Source organism: Dromiciops gliroides, chromosome 1, assembly GCF_019393635.1.
Source record: "Dromiciops gliroides isolate mDroGli1 chromosome 1, mDroGli1.pri, whole genome shotgun sequence".
NCBI lineage: Eukaryota > Metazoa > Chordata > Mammalia > Microbiotheria > Microbiotheriidae > Dromiciops > Dromiciops gliroides.
This window is the reverse complement of record NC_057861.1, coordinates 672,657,838-672,670,476: the sequence shown is the minus strand read 5'-3', so window position 1 is coordinate 672,670,476 and position 12,639 is coordinate 672,657,838.

Below are 12,639 nucleotides of genomic sequence, written 5' to 3'. Positions count from 1 at the left end.
GGTCATATGGTCATGCTAAGTATGTTATAAGGTAGCTTATGATGGTGAGTGAAAAGTAGTTCAGACAGCATGCTCTAGGAGCATTTATTGTGGAATACAGTAGCTGGGGACAGAAGTGTGGGAAGGGATATGGAGATGGCTCATGAGAGGAGCTAGTACCTGAGCTAACTTTGAAGGAAGAGAAGAATTCTGAATGGCATAAGTGAGATTGTGTTCCAAGCCCTGGGTATTTCCATGTGAGTGGGCGCCTGCTGGGGACATACTGTCAGGCTCAGGGATTTAGTCCAGAAGAGAGTAGTACATGGAGGGAAGTGCCCTGAAACCTGAGGCTAGAAAGATTATTGGAGTCAGATTGTAGAGAGCTTTTTTAGCTGGCCTGTGGAGCTTGCATTTTGTATTAGTGCCTACAGGGACACATGAAATATTTTTGACAAAGATAGTCACCTGAGTATTAGGAAGATTACTGGGGGTTTTGTGAAGAATGGAGTGGAAAGTGAAGAGACTGGAGACAAGACCAGTTAGGAAGCTGTTGTAGTAATCCAGGAGAGTGACTGATCATTACCTCCTGAACTGTGGCAGTGACAGTGTCAGGGATGAGAGGGTGATTGTGAAAGTATGGATGGGACTTGCCAACAGGTTGAGTGATAAGAGAAAGATAACTCAGGAGGATGGAAACACCATGGAAGTCAGGGGGATGCAGATCCATGAGAAAAAGTGATGGTTTTAGCTTTGTACAAGTCTGAAATCCTAGTGTTGGACATTCAGTTAGAGATGTCTGTCAGACACTTGGACATGCAAGATACCTGGGGGCACTTAAAAGATGTTTGTGTACAATTTGTCATTGAACCTGTGGGAGTGGATGAAGTTTTTGTTAGGGAAAGAAGACCTAAAATGGAGCCGTGGGGGTGGGGGGGACCAGTTAAGGACACTGAGAAGTCAAAACAGGAAAAGAAGCTCGAGAGAGTTGTGTCACTGAAGCTAAGGGGTGAGAAAATATCTAGGAAAGTGGCCAATGTTGTTAAAAGCTGGGAAAGAAAATGAAAATAGGGAAGGCCGTTTGATTTAGCAATGTTAGAGGCTATTGGTGACCCAATTAAATTTCATTTTACAAGGTTTGGCACAGTTTAGCCTAAATTTATCATTAAGGCAAACAAAGGATTTATTTAATACTCTGCTTTTTCAATTAAAAATCCATGTGCAAGGCACTATGCTAGATGCTGAGCATATGAAGAAAAAAGTAGAGTCCCAGCCCTCAGGTAGCTTTTGTTCTCTTGGGGGTGGGAAGACATAACATGTGAACAAATAGATAGAGTAATTTCAAGAGGAATTTGGGAAGGCCCTGGGGTAGGTGAGGGAAGGCATTCTGGGGATGGGAGACCACTTGTGCCAAGGCACCAAGGTGGCAGATTGTTGTTGTTGCAGTTTAAAGCATTCTGTGCATACATTTTGGGGGGGGGGCAATGTGAGGCAATTGGGGTTAAGTGACTTGCCCAGGGTCACACAGCTAGTAAGTGTCAAGTGTCTAAGGCCAGATTTGAACTCGGGTCCTCCTGAATCCAGGGCCAGTGCTTTATCCATGCTGCCACCTAGCTGCCCCCAAGGTGGCAGATTTCATGTCATCTGGCTGGTGTATTAGAACAGAGGGTGTGAAGGGGAGGAATGTACAATAAGACTGCAAAAGTTGGTCAGAGCCAAATGATAGAAGGACGTAAACGCTATGCTTAATATTTTGCATTTTGCTCTAGAGTCAGTAAGGAGTCACTAAAAGATTTTTGAGAAAGGGGGTGACTTGATCATGGATCTAGAACTGAAAGAGACCTCAGGGGACTGTATAGGCCAACCTCTTCAAAATACAGATGGGTAAGTGAGGTCCAGAGAGGTCATGGTAACACAGACCATTGTCTAACGCAGTCACCTCCTTTTAGTCAAGTCTGTGTTTTGGAATATCAGTTTGGCAGCTGTGTGAAGGGTGGATTGGTATGAAGAAAGACTGGAGGTAAGCAAGCCAATTAGGAGGTTATTGCAGTAGTCCAGGGGAGAGATACTAAGAACTGGAATCAAGGTAGATGTTAGGGAGAAGGGGATGGATAAAGAAGATAAAGAGATAGGATCAGTAAGAATTAGTGGCTAATTGGATATAGGGATGGAGTGAGAGGGAAAGGTCTGCTTTTTAGTATATTGAACTCTCTGTGGTACCCAAACTTCTAGAATCTTCATTTCTTGCCCAGGACTTGATGTTCCTACTGAGCAGGGGTTTCTAGACTCTTGGTCCCCACATGGATTTCCCGGAGTGGGAAGGAGTCATTGAGTTTGATAAGCCTCAGGAAGCTCTCCCAGAAAAGGATAGGTAGCCAAATGTTTTCTTAAGGATAGAAGAGATCTGAGGACGTCATTTGGTAGTCTGAAAGAGCCAGTGGACAGGAGAGATTGCAGAAGTGAGACAATGGGAGTGGAACATTTGGTGCAATAGGATCAATCAGCCAGCCTATAAGCACTGATGAAACACTTGCTGGCTGCTGGGTACTCTGCTATGCACTGGGGATCTCTTATAAGGACCTTACATTCTAATGGGGGGAAACAGCAAGGACAGGTACAGCATAAATAAAAAGTTAATAAATACGAATGTCTGCAAAGCAGTTAAATACAAGATAGTTTGGGAGACAGGGCACTGGCAGTTGGGATCAGGAAAAGTATGTGGACAAAATGATGCTTGAACTGTATGTATGTGTCAAAGGAAGAGAGAATCTGGAAGAATGGAAGACAGGCCAGTTTACTTGGGTCTCAGAATGTGGGGAGAGGAGTGGAGTAGAGAAACGGTCAATGCAGGTGTGAGGATAGGACCAGATTATGAAAAGCTTATTGATTTTAGCAAGAAGTACCTTCTGAGGAGGCAGTGGATAAAGCACTGGCCCTGGATTCAGGAGGACCTGAGTTCAGATCCAGACTCAGACACTTGACACTAACTGTGTGACCCTGGGCAAGTCACTTAACCCACATTGCCCCCCCAAAAAAAAAGGGGGAGGAGGAAGAAGTATCCTCTGAAACTGGATTAAAGGATGCCTGAATGGGGGAAGATCTGGACTGGGGGTTGGGGTGGGGGTGTTGGGAGCTTCTCAGGATGGGTAGGAGGTGAGGTTGTCTGACAGAGAAGGCTTTGGAAGGCAGGGGTCAGAGACTGGAGGAGAGTGGAAGGGTTAGAGCAGAACCTGTGGGGAGTGTGGGAAACAACCAAAGATCAGTAAAAGGATTGCCATGCACATGGGAAGTCCTACTTGATGCTACGTTACTCCATAGAGGGTCCGGTCCAGGTAGTTTCATTCATCGTTCAGCATCTCAGGAGTGGGGGGAGGTTGAGGGTTAACAGGATGTGAACGGTGGAAACATAAATAGGCAAGGGATCCAGGAATTTTTAACAAGCCAATCATCGGGTCCAAACTGAAGGGACAAAGTGGAGAATGAGTAGAGATGAGGTTATTAGGAGAACTGAGACAGAGCAGGTTTGGGGTGGGGTGTGGCACTAGAAGAGGGAGAAAGGAAGGAAGGGGTGATCGGAAAGCAGGATTTCAGAATTTAGGGCCTCTGGTGGGCCAGCTCTAGGGGGTGGTTGAGCTCCACTCCTATAGGTGGCCTACCCAGCAGATGACAGGAAAAGGGAATTGAGGTTGATCTACTTTGAGGGCACTGTCTTTTGTGGTGTCTCCTGCTGTCATGGAAGTGCCCTTTGGTTCTCAGAGGCTATGCTGACAGGCCACAGATGCTGCCGGGGAGTCTCATAAATTAGATTTTTCCCAGGTTGCCTACTCCAAACTGCCCCTGAGTAGGAAATCACTCAGTGAGCAGTAATTTTGCATGCTGGATGGAGTTTTCTTTGATTTACTCATCCCTCTGGTTTTAGTTCCTGAAGTAGATCTTTGTTCCAGGGCCACACTCTTCCCCACCTGTGCTTTTGGGTGAGGAAGATGACCCTACTTGGTGTCTCCCTGTGTCCCCTGAGTTCCTCTACTTCTCTCCACCTCACTGGGTTCTCACCACCCTCCCTGGTCTTTTGAGGTTCTGAGAGGTGGTGGGTCTTTAGGGCATCTCAGGTCAGTGTCAGGAATCTCAGGGCCAGAGCTGTCCTAATCTAAGCAATTCAGCACCTGATCCACATGGTGCTGGTCCCTAGTGCTTCTGCTCTGCTCCCTGGAGCTCACAAGGTCTCCACTCTGGGTCTTCCTTAGGGGAGTCCTCATTCTTGAAGTCTCCAAACAAAGAGCCTTGCAGGCTGTGTTTTCCTCTGGTAGTTTGCGGTCCTGCTGGGAGGCCGCCCTATGTTGGTGGTTCTAAGGCAAAAGAACTTTCTTACTGGATTCAGTCTAACGTGAACTTCAGGTTTTGGGGAGCTGGGAAGCCTGCCTTTCATTCAGGTGATGGATCATCTTGGCAGAAACTCTCAATGATCTTTTATTTGCCAGATCTGATGGTCTTTTCTCTGCCCCAGGATTTCTTGACCTATCTCCTTGCATAGGACACTGGGGACCACACTGCTCTCCTGCTTTGGCTCTTACTTGTATGAAGACTCCTCAGTCCACTTTGCTGGCTAATCATCTAGATCAACCTTCTTGTCCTTGGTTCTCTTCTTCCTCTACAGTCTCTTGGTAACCTCACCTGCTCCTATGAGTTTCCCTATCATCTCTATACAGATGACTCACAAACAATAATAGGCAGGCGCAGTGATTCCCCTGTATTTCATTCCCACATCACCTATTGCCTGTTGGGTACTTCTAACTAGATTGTCCTAGAGGCATCGAAAACTTGGTGTTTAACATTGAGTTTGGGCAGCTAGCTGGCACAGTGGAGAAAGCACTGGCCCTGGAGTCAGGAGGACCTGAGTTCAAATTGTGGCCTCAAGCACTTTACACTTACTAGTTGTGTGACCTTGGGCAAGTCATTTAACCCTCATTGCCCTGCAAACCCCCCCCCAAATTAAGCTCATTATCTTTCCCCCTAAACTGTCCCATCTTCCAAACATCTCCATTTATATTGAAGAGAACACCATTCTTCCAGTCTCCCCAGGTTTGTAACCTTGGCATTATCCTGGGCTTTTCACTTTCCCTCATATCACTTATCCAATCATTTGCCAAACTTTGGCATTTCTTTCCTTTAAAACATCTAGTCATCACCTTAGTTCAGCTTCCTAATGGGTCTCCTGGTCTCCTGCCCATCTTACACACTGCTGCCAATGTTATTTTCCCTAAGTCCAGATCTGGCTATGTGACTCTCTCCTTCAACTATTTCCAGTGGCTTCTGATTTCCTTTAGGATAAGATATCAACTTGTTTGTTTAACTTTTTTTTTTTCCTTTCAGGGCAATGAGGGTTAAGTGACTTGCCCAGGGTCACACAGCTAGTGTTAAGTGTCTGAGGTCGGATTTGAACTCAGGTCCTCCTGAATCCAGGACTGGTGCTTTATCCACTATGCCACCTAGCTGCCCCTGTTTAACTTTTAAAGCCTTAAACTACGAGCCTCCAAATGATCTCATTGGCCATTGCTTCCCATCTAGCACTTGGAAATTAAGCCGAACTGGCCTTCTCTGTTCTCTCTCTGTTCCCAACACACTGCACTGTCTCTTGTCTTGCTTTGTACTGGTCATCCCCCTGTGCCTGGGATGCACTCTCCCCCTCATCCTTTCTTTCTTTGTGGTGCAGCTCATGAATCACCTTCTACATGAAGCCTTTCCTGTCAGCCCTCCCTCCCCAACTACTGGTGCCCTCCTTCCCAAAGGACTTGTATTTAACTATTGGATCTGTTTGTATTAACTTTGTTTTCCTCCTGAGAATGTATGCTTACTGCGAGTAGTTCATCCTTTTTACTTGTATCCTGAGGCATAATAGATTGCCTGGCAGTAATAGGTACCCAATAAATTGATTGAATGATGGATTGATTTTGTCTTGTTTTGTTTTTGGAGGAAATTGGTTGCTCAGGATAGAGAAAGTTATCTCTAAAGGATTGGTCACTGTTCCAGTAAGAAGCATTCTCTTTGTCTGCAACAGCTCACAGATAAACATCTACCCTGACAAAATCATGCAGGGATTCTTAAAGCATAAGTGCTACACCTCAGGGCAGCAAGGCGTTTTCTCCCAAAGTGGAAAGTTTCCCAAACTCTTTATCCGAGCCCCCGCTGTTTGGTTTTAGGATCTGTCTTCCTACTAGTGGAGGGGGTGGGATCACACCAGAGCTCAGCAGGAGCCTTTCATCTCTGGATGTGGCTGGAACAGATGTTCCACCTCAGCATTGGGACTTGGGGGGGGGGGAGGAGGGAAGGGCAGGGGGTGGAGGGGAATGGCTGGCTGGCTGGCTGGGCTCGGCCCAAGGGATATGGAGCAGAGAATTGGGATGGAGGAGCAGCCAGGGACCTACCGAGGCATGGGGGGGAAATGTCTCAGTAACATTAACTCCATGGGAGGGAGGGGACGTCCCCCGTGTTGGAACCAGGTAGAAGGGCTCTCCTTTAAGGACAAACAGAAGAGGGTGGCTGTGGGACCCCTTGGCTTCTGGGCAGGGGGAGGGCTGCAGGAAGATGGGGGTGGGGTGGGGAATAGGGTCTGAGGTTTCTATGTTTACTTAAGATCTCTGTGATGCTGAATGAGGCCCTGGTGAGGTGCAGATTGTTGCATGAGATTTTGTCCAGGAACCAAGACAAGTTATATTCAGAATGAGTCTTGCTTAGCCTTTTGGCAAGTAGTGGCCAGTTAGTGTGGGTTGGGCACTTGATGCTCAGTTTGGGGGTTTGGGGCCCCTCCTGTGGGCAGCTTTGGTTTCTGGCTTTGTATCCCTTGAACAGCAGACCTTGCTGCCCCAAACCTGGAAGGAAGGCTCTGAGGTCTGGCTCCCCAGGCTTATGGGCCTTCTGTCAGCTCTGCTCCTGAGCTCCGAGAGAAACCCTGGGGAAGTTCTTCCCGCATGCCTGGTCCTGGGAGTGGTCTCCAAATCTACATTTGGGCTGCCTAAGGAAGAGGGGACTGCAGATCAGACGGGAATTGTTTTCTCCAGGGGGTGTAAAGATGGTTTCCTCTCCTTGCTGCTTCTTTTCAGTTTTACCAGTTTAATTTGAATCCTACAGCCCCAAGCTGTGTTTTTCCACTTAGTTTCCAAGTATCGTCTGGACAAGGGGAATAAAAAAAAAGCCCATCTCCTGTGAGAGCAAATGAAGCTGAGTCACAGCACCCAGAAACACCCTGGTGAGCTCAACAGGGCCCGGGCAGGGCTGGGGTTCTGAGCCCCTTTCCCCTCAGGGTTCATGTCTGAACATCCTGCGTGTATGAGGCATGTTAGGAGTTGTGCGGCCTGTCACGTCATCCCCCGAACTTGAAGCTGTCAGGCTGCAGGGCTGGGGCCCTTGGTTTCATTAACTTTTTAAATCCCTTTGGAACCAGTAAGCGGAGGCTGGAGTGGTGGGGGCTCCCCGTTCTGGCAAATGGAAGAAGCGTGGATGTAGGGTAGTACTTGCCTCTTCTCTGAATCCATGCCCAGAGAGGCACTTCAGCTGATGTTTCCTCAGTTCATTGACAGACAAGAGAGAAGAGGATGCCCTTTGAACTCCTTTTGAGAGTCTTGGTCCTGGTGCTTTCTCCCATTCCTTCCCATGCTGACCGGGATACTCTCTTTTGCCTCTTCCTTATTTGCAGGTTTTTGTCAGGTGCGTTCAGGTAGCCTGGTGTAGTGACTTGGGAACTGGATTTGGGGTTAGGAGACCTGGATTAAAATCTTAGCTCTAGGGGCAGCTAGGTGGCGCAGTGGATAGAGCACCGGTCCTGGAGTCAGGAGTACCTGGGTTCAAATCCGGCCTCAGACACTTAACACTTACTAGCTGTGTGACCCTGGGCAAGTCACTTAACCCCAATTGCCTCACTTAAAAAAAAAATCTTAGCTCTACTGCTTAAGGCTGTGTGACCTTGGGCAGGCCAATTCCTCTTTTCAAGGCCAAAGTTTCCTCATTTGTTTAAATGAGTGTTAGACTAGACCTTTTACATCTCTAAATCCTAGGATCTTTGTGCTGGCACTGACTGACCTCAGCCTTATTCCCAGCTCTTTCCTGTCTTGTCCTCAAACTTCTGAGCTTCATTAAGATGGATTCTCTGTGCTACCTGTCCAGTGTATTCATATGCCAAATATTCATATATCAGAATATTTATTTATTTATTTATTTTTTCTGTTACATGTAAAGATAGTTCTCAACTTTTGTTTATACAAGCTTTCCACTTTCAGATTTTTCTCCCTCCCTCCCCTCCCTCCCCCTTCCCCTAGACAGCAGGTAATCTGATATATATATATCAGAATATTAAGCTTTCCTTCCCCAGAATGCCTACCCTCTCCAAGTATAGGGGGTAGGCTTTCAGTCTGATCAATCCCCACTTGGAGACAGGGAGAATAGTGGTTCACTTATCACATTGAGTGCCTTGTTCCTTTCTCGTGTGTGAGTACCATTCTGGAATGGGCTTACAGTACCCTTCTACTGATTATTCATGGTTAGGGGAACCTTGGGGAGCTTTTAGTGTGATGGGGGAGACAACTCACACACTGGGAACACAATTAATTGTGTCAGACGGAGGAGTTCTGAGTTGGGAGAGCTTTGTATAGCCTAAGCTAGTTTGTGGCTTATTCTTAGAATAAGACCTCAGTAGTGCCTTGGAAGATAGGTGGGAGTTGAACAGCCAGATGGGAGAGCATCCCAGGTGGAGAGAATGGCATGAGGCAATAAGGCATCTTATTCCACTTTAGAATAGCTCTAATTGTTAGGAGATTTTCCTTACTAAATAGATGTCTTCTTGAAACTCGCCGCCCCCCCTCCCCCACTGAATTGTAAACTGATCCAACCATTCTAGAGAGCAATTTGGAACTTTGCCCAAAGGGCTATGGGACTATGCATACTCTTTGACCCAATGATACCACTACTAGGTCTGTATCCCAAAGAGATCATAGAAAAGGGAAAAGGATCCACATGTACAAAAATATTTATAGCAGCTCTCTTTGTAGTGGCAAAGAATTGTAAATTGAGGGAATGCCCATCAATTGGGGAATAGTTGAACAAGTTGTGGTATATGAATGTAATGGAAAATTATTGTGCTGTAAGAAATGATGAGTAGGCAGATTTCAGAAAAACCTGGAAAGACTTAAGTGGACCAGGGGCAACTAGGTGGCACAGTGGATGGAGCACTCACCCTGGATTCAGGAGGACCTGAGTTCAAATCCGGCCTGAGACACTTTACACTTAGTAGCTGTGTGACCCTGGGCAAGTCACTTAATCCCAATTGCCTCACCAAAAAAAACACAACAAAAACAAAACACTTAAGTGGACTGATGCTGAGTGAAGTGAGCAGAACCAGGAGAACATTGTACACAGTAACAACAACATTGTGTGATGATAAACTGTGATATACTCGGCTCTTCCCAGCAGTGCAATGACCCAAGACAATTCCAAAGAACTCATGATGGAAAATGTTCTCCACAGGGGGCACCTCAGTGGCACAGCAGATAAAGCACCAGTCCTGGATTCAGGAGGACCTGAGTTCAAATCTGGCCTCAGACACTTGACACTCACTAGCTGTGTGACCCTGGGCAAGTCATTTAACCCTCATTGCCCTGCAAAAAACCCAAACAAACAAAAAAAGAAAATGTTCTCCACATCCAGAAAAAAGAACTGTGGTTTCTGAATGCAGATTGAACCATACTGTTTCTACTTTTTTTGTCTTTTCTTTTTCGAGTTTCCCTTTTGGTCTGATTCTTCTTTCACGACATGAGTAATGCAGGACCTAGGTATGCTCTCTGAAACCAGTAACAAGCTAAATTAGCATGCCAGGATCCTGATGAGACCAACAGGCCTGGGGTAGAATAGCTCTCTTAAGAAGATAAAGGCTATAACAGTTGAGTCATAAAATCTCAGAGCTGGAAGGAACCTCACCGTAGGTCTAGCCTGACCCATCCAGCAAGTGTAAACTCCTTTTGTGACGTCCCCGACCAGTGGTCTTTCAAAACTCAGCTTGGACCTTCCAGTATCTTAACACTGCTTCCCAAGGCAGCTCCATTCTGCTTTTGGAAAACTGATGGTTAGGAAGTTATTATTTCCATAAATCTGCTTCTCTCAAGCTTCTCCTCATTGTTCTGAGTTCTTCCCTTTGACACCAAGTAGGACAAGCCTCTTCCACATTACAGCCCTTAAGTCCTGGATGACTGACATCATGTTTTCCTCACTACCCCAAGTCTTCTCTTCATCACCACTTCATTCAGCCTTTCCTCATGAGACATTGCTCATACTCCTCTCCATCTGGCTGACTCTCCAAACACACTTCAGTTGTCAAAAGTCCCTGCCAAAATGTGGTTCTCAGATCCAGAGGTAGTCTGACTAGGGCAGAGAACAGCCTGCCTCTCACCTCCCTGCTCCAGAACCTTGCAGCCTAAGAGCAACACAAGAATTTTTGGCTGCCACATCACCATGTTGACTCTGAGCTTTTGTTCATTAACTCCATGCCCCAGGCTCTTTTCGCATTAGCTGCCCTCTAGCCAGGTATTTAAAAAAAAATAGCTGTTTTTGGGGCAGCTAGATGGCTCAGTGGATAGAACACCAGCCCTGGAGTCAGGAGTACCTGAGTTCAAATCCGGCCTCAGACACTTAACACTTACTAGCTTTGTGACCCTGGGCAAGTCACTTAACCCCAATTGCCTCACAAAAAAAAACCCAAAACAAGCAAACAAAAAACTTTTTCAATGAAATAAATTTATTTTCTCTCCCTTCCCCTCCCCCCTTTAAAAAAAAGAAAAAAATCTTTGTAACAAATATGCATAGTAAGATAGAAGAGATCGACACATTAGCCATATCTAAAAATACCAGGTCTTCACCTAGTACTTAGGTGGCTGATTTTTTTCTAACCTAAGTGTGATAACTTTAAAGCTTTTCTCCCTAGCTTTAGAGTTATCCTCACTAAATTTAATTTATTTTAAATTCACTCCATCATTTCAATTTGGAGCCTGACTCAATCATCCAACATATGCTTATGAATTATACTGGTATAGCTTAGAACTATGTTTTCACCTGAATCAACAATAATAACATTGAAAGGAACAGTGCCCCCCCCCAAAAAAAAAGGAACAGTGCCAAAAACTGAACCCTGTGATATTTTACTAGCGATCACTCTCCAGGTTGACTTAGTAAATTAATAAACATTCTGGGTAATCAATTACCGAATATTTTGCCACTTATGAATCTGTCTAACTTTACAATTTTTTGGCCCACTTCTCTCCATTCAGTGATAAGAATACAGTTATGGTTTGTCTGATGTCTTCTTGAAATCCAGGTATCCTGTCTTTGTAACATTCCCCTCCTTTAGTAATCTATTAATCCTGTCAAGAAAGGAGATAAAGTTAAGGGGGCATGATTTGTTCTTTTTTTTTCAGGGCAATGAGGGTTAAGTGACTTGCCCAGGGTCACACAGCTAGTAAGTGTCAAGTGTCTGATGCCAGATTTGAACTCAGGTCCTCCTGAATCCAGGGCTGGTACTTTATCCACTGCGCCACCTAGCTGCCCCTAGGCATGATTTATTCTTTTTTTTTTTTTTTTTTTGCGGGGCAATGGGGGTTAAGTGACTTGCCCAGGGTCACACAGCTAGTAAGTGTCAAGTGTCTGAGGCTGGATTTGAACTCAGGTACTCCTGAATCCAAGGCCGATGCTTTCTCCACTGCGCCACCTAGCTGCCCCATGATTTATTCTTAGTGAGCCTATGTTGGGTCCCAGTGGTCACTGCTTTCTTTTGCAAGTGCTGAACAATCACTTGTCAAATTCACTAGGAGATTTGGAGATTGAACTGGAAGTGGATTCCTGCTCCACATGCAGCATAGCTCTTTGAGTCAGGACATTTACCTATCTCTGGTCCTGTGGCACCTTTATATTGCTTGTCTTTTTTTTTTTTGTTTGTTGTTTGTTTGTTTTTGTTTTTTAGTGAGGCAATGGGGGTTAAGTGACTTGCCCAGGGTCACACAGCTAGTAAGTGTTATGTGTCTGAGTCCGGATCTGAACTCAGGTCCTCCTGACTCCAGGGCCAGTGCTCTATCCACTGTGCCACCTAGCTGCCCCCACGTTGCTTGTCTTTGTATTCCTACCTCTTAGTCCAGTGCCTGACGCATGATAAACATGTCATGAATTATTATTGTCTTTTTGCCTGTTCTCAAAGGTCAAAGATGGGTCTCCCAGGATATAATTCATTCAGACCTGCTTTAACTTAGAGCAGGCAGCTTGATGCTCTCTTTTCTCCTCATTGTGAATCTCGGAGTTTAACTCATTTCACCATTTTGGTCCTGTCCTACCTAAGTGAATGTGATGATCTCTAGTGGCAGGGGGATGGGGAAAGAGGAAGACAAGCTAAATAATTATCATCTGTGTAGTTCTGCCTTTCCTTTCTTATCCATTATCATCATCCCAGCTACTTCTGAGCTTTTTGAACCTTCCTATCACACCCAATGTAACTGCTCATCTCTCTAAGTCCAGGGTTCCAGGAGCAGAGTTCAGGATGGCCCTAGTGATGGGGAGCTCACTACGTCCTAAGGCAGCTTATTCATTTTCCCTTACAACAAGCAGAAATAGGTCTCCTTGAACCTCCTTACTTTCCCC